This window comes from Chinchilla lanigera, unplaced genomic scaffold (assembly GCF_000276665.1).
Source record: "Chinchilla lanigera isolate Chin_1 unplaced genomic scaffold, ChiLan1.0 scaffold00071, whole genome shotgun sequence".
NCBI lineage: Eukaryota > Metazoa > Chordata > Mammalia > Rodentia > Chinchillidae > Chinchilla > Chinchilla lanigera.
In genome coordinates this window covers 1,067,013-1,071,433 of record NW_004955472.1, presented here as the reverse complement: position 1 = coordinate 1,071,433, position 4,421 = coordinate 1,067,013, and the positions used below count along the sequence as shown (strand labels likewise).

General features: G+C 55.5%; 1 protein-coding gene across 3 annotated transcripts in view; it reads right to left on the bottom strand.

Moving 5' to 3' along the window:
- Fam214b (family with sequence similarity 214, member B) overlaps positions 1 to 4,421 on the bottom strand; it is an 11,300-nt gene that overhangs the window by 6,527 nt on the left and 352 nt on the right. The window contains exon 1 of one of the 3 annotated variants that reach the window (XM_005401021.2): positions 4,338 to 4,421. The exons of 1 other annotated variant lie outside the window; for it this stretch is intronic. The gene's annotated coding sequence lies outside the window, so the exon portion shown is untranslated. One more of the 3 variants, XM_005401019.2, reaches the window with a different exon arrangement.

Genomic DNA, 4,421 nt, shown 5'->3' with positions numbered 1-4,421 from the left:
CCTGCAGCCACGCTCATTGGCCCGGAGGAGGCCAGCCTCCCTGCGACCCAGGGGTGAGTCACGCCCTCCCCAGGAGGTGCACATTTATTGGCTCGCAAGGGGGCAGGCCTACCAAGGTCGCCCCGCCCACCGCCGTAACCCCTCCTCTGCTCCAGTCCGAAGCAACTCCTGCGCCCTGCCATTTAACCCTTTCAAAGGTGTGGGCCTCCCATTCTCAGCCCTCCCCCACCCTCCTGTTGTGAGGTTCATAGGAAGCCTCAGAGCTTTCACACTGTTCAACCCCCAAAGTCAGTCTGCGCCTTTCAGGCCAAACCCTACCCAAATGTCCCCCTCCCTTTCCTCTCCGCGCCTATCAGTCACAGCGCCAGAGTCCGAGGACTGCTGGAGTCCAGGAAGCTTCCTTGGCCGGGCATGTAGTTCAGTGGCACAGCGCCTGCCTGGCAAGCGCAAGGTCTGAGTTTGATTCCCGGTGCAAAAAAAAAAAAAACAAAACAAAACAAAAAACCAATATACAGGAAGCTTCTTTCCTGCCAGGCTGGAAGAAAAAGACCTGAAGTAGTACCCTATCTTCCTGTGTGCTAAGAAATGCTGTTTTCCTTTTCTCACAGCTAACTGCTACTCTTGGTGCATGTGTTACAAGGGCCCCCAGGGCTCCTGATACAGGGATACATTCTGATTTCAGGGACCCAGGCATCCACTCTGTGTATCCTAACTCCTATTCTGAGATCAGCCTGCAGTTTTAACTCACGGGCCCCAGTTCAAGGAGGCAGATCGCCCTAGAGCATGGACAGGAGGGCTTCGGCATAGCCGGGGGAAATGAACCCAGCTCTTGGGAGGGAACTTATCTTCATGACTCATAGCTCCCTTGAAAGTTCCCACCCGCCCCTTGAGTCACTGGGCCTCAAGCCCGACCCAGATCCAGCCAAATCAAGTGGCAGCAAAACCAACATCCCTAAACCCCTGCCCTCCTGTTCTTTAGATGGCGAAGATGGAAACCTCGGCAGGGACTGGACATTCAGAGACACATCTTAGAGGGGCTGTTTCAGAGGCAACCTAAGAAGAGGGATAACCCTGTCTACTTTGCCCTCTGCATGTGTAAGGAAGACAGTGTCAGCAAGTCCCACGGTCAGGCTTCTTCTCCCTGGTGTCCACAAAAGCAGGAGGCCCATGTCAGAGCCAAAAGAAGTAAAGTCCCTTCCATGTAGTTCAGGAGCCACATATGCTCAAGGCCTTCCTTCTGGATTCCCTACCTTGTAACCCCCAGGCCATCAAGTTGTCACTGGGCAGTAAAGAGTCTCCTCTCCCCCTACTTCCTGTGTGCTCCAGACTTCAGAGGAACAAGCAATAGTTCTAGGTTTCCTTCTCCTCACCTCAGATAAGGGGGGAAACCCTGAAAAAGAACTCAGTTCCCTTAGACTGACTTCCCTGCTGATTCCCCTAAGGGAATTAAGAGAATTAAGGGATTAAGGATAATCAATATCCTGAACAAAATTCTAGTACCAGTGTAACAGCCTGTTTGCCTTAGTAAAAGCCTAATAAGAAGACAGGTAGAGTTGGGCGGTGGTAGCACACGCCTGTAATCTCAGCACTTGGGAGGCTGAGGCAGGAGGAGCATTGAGAGCTCGAGATCAGCCTGGGCTACAAAATGAGTTCAAGGCCAGCCTTGAACGAGACCCTGCCTCAAAAAGACAAAAATAAATAGATAAAATAAAATAAGAAGGCAGGTAGAGACACAAAACACTGTAGGAAGCTAGACACGGTGGCAAATGCCTGTATTGAGAGAGGGAGTCTGAGGCAGGGAGAGTTCCAGTTCAAGCCAGCCTAGGCTATGCAGCGAGACCATCTCAAAAAAAAGCAAAAAAAAAAAAAAAAAATCCCAAAACACAAACCCACATACATAAAAAGTAGGAAAGGAGTGATCTCCCAACAACTTTGTTCTGTTACCACCTTTGGTCCACGATTTAGTTATCTACAAATATCAACAGGCAATAGTTGAGGGGGAGATGCTCCAGGCCTCACTGTACCACAGGAAAGCAGCGTGGCACATCAGGAGGCCTTGTGGGGCTGCCCTAAACTCTTGCTGTTCCATCTTGTGATAGTTATCTCGATTTCCCCCCCTTTTCCTCACAAACACACACACAATTTTGTTTGCTTTGTTTTTTAAGACAAGGTCTCACTATGTAGTTTAGGTGGGCCTTGAACTCACCATGTACTCAGGATGGCCTCCAATTCACCGCAATCTTCTGGCCTCAGCCTCCCGAGTGCTGAGTTTCAGGGGTGCAGCACCACGCCCAGCACAGACACAGACACACACTTTATGTCTTTATTGGAACAGAACGCGTGAGGAGGCTGGCTTGGGGCCCCTCTGCAGCTACGCTGTCACACTCCTTCATGGGAACCACTAATTTGTTTTTTGTTCATACTCATAGTGCCAGAGTCAGTGTCGCAGACCTGGCACATAATAGGCACTCGGTAAACTCTGGCAAAGAAAAACAAGGCCCTGTAAAACAATCAGATCTGGGTTCTAATTCCTGATGCTTCTCTATGAGACCTGGGGAATCACAGTCTCTTTGGCCATTATCTCCAAATCTGTAAAATGAGGGGTTTGTATAAACAGCGATCACGAAAGGCCTCTACAACTCTGGCCTTATAATTCTAAGGACTGTTGTTCACTAGTGCATTTCAGAGGAGGGGGCAAGCACCTGAACGCCCCGATGCTTGAACCAAAGCAGAAGCCCCGATGCTTGAACCAAAGCAGAAACACTGTACACTTCAGTCTCAGCGCCGTAAACTGCTCTCCTTTCTCTTCACGCCCCACCCACTCACAAAATGCCCCAGTCCCGGAGAAGCTGGAGTAAGTGTGCCCTAGGCCCTCCCATTCTGACACACTGTCCGGAAAGCAGTGTTGCCATAGAAATCAGCTCCTCCTCAGAAGACTTCAGCCTGCCCTCCTTTACCCCACCCTACCCCACGGCTTTGTCTGGTCTCAGCACCCACCCCCTCCCCAGCCAGTCTCTTAGCTACTGGGAGGCTGCGAGAGGAGGCTGGCTTGGGGCCCCTCTGCAGCTACGCTGTCACACTCCTGCAATCCTGGCGTGGACGGCAGCCCTTTCCCACCCAGTCCCAGCCAGCAGAGGGAAAAAGAACGCTGGCACGACATCAAGTCCCCTCGGGGATCCAGGACAGCCCCCAAAGGACTAGATTCTAGTCTCAGCTCTGACAGCAAGCCTCCGGGCCGGGAGTGTGGGGCTCCACTCCCCCTTGTTCCCCTATGGAGGCTGGAACCTCACCTCCCTTCCCAGGTTCAGCTTACAGTGGCGGCCCATCTCTCAAAACACGTATCGAAGACCCTCAGTGCTGCTCACCACTTCCCCCAGCCCAGAACTTTTGAAGGCCCTGGGATTTCCCACCCATGAGAGGGACAAGAGTGCGGGGAAATCAGCTTTGGGCAAGAGGTAAGATGTAGCTATCCGTCCCTCAGGAGTCAGTGGGCAGAGACCTTGATGGCAGCAGTTGGGTGGGATCGCAGCTTTGCTGCTGGTGACCAGGGTCGCCGGTCATTGAGTACAAAGTCCCGAGCAGAGCTTAGATCCTAGACGGGCAAGGACCAGGCCAGGCCCCAGGGTGAGGAAGGAAGTGGGAAATGAACACACCCAGAGCATTAGGGCAGGGCAAAGTGGGGGAGGGGGACAGAGACCAAAGCAGGCTTCTGGGAGGAACAGGAACTGGGGGGGGGGTGACAGGAACACTGTGGGGGAGGGTCCCCAGGGACACCAGTTAGGGGGAGAAATCCCCGTCTCAGCCTTGGAGATCCAAAGTAGACTAAGGGGACAGTCACTTAAATCCTGGCGGCAGGCTCCTTCCGAGACACCAGGCCTGAGGTGGGGCTCGCAGCGGGCAGCAGGCGCGCCCCACCAGCCCCGGCACCCGCGGCCCGCCGCGCTCGCGCTAGGACGCGGGCGCAGATGCACTCCCGGAGCATCTGTCACTGTCCCAAAGCACGGGGCTCTCCCTCCCACCCCGGGGTCCACGCAGCGGCACGGCCCCTCCTCTCGCCCACCCCGGTGGACCACCAGCCCTCCTCCACCAAACGAGCTCCCTGCGCTGCAGAGCACCTCCGCACCCCTCCACCGCGTGCCCCTCCGGAGAGGACGGCGACCCCGGCCCTAGCATCGCCACCTGCGCCTCCACGACGCGCCAGAGCGGCCGCGGGCCCTGGAACGCACCTTTCCGCCAGCACCGAGCGCGGAGCTGCTCCCCACTGTCCCCCGGCCGCCGGGAGATTTCCGCCTCCCCGGGGCGCCCCACCTCTCCTGTCTGCTGGACCCTGCCCACACCTGCGGCTCCGCGGCTCGCCTCGCACCGAGTAGGGGGTGGACAGGGGCAGTTACTGAGAGCCCAGCGCCGCCCCGGCCCGCAGA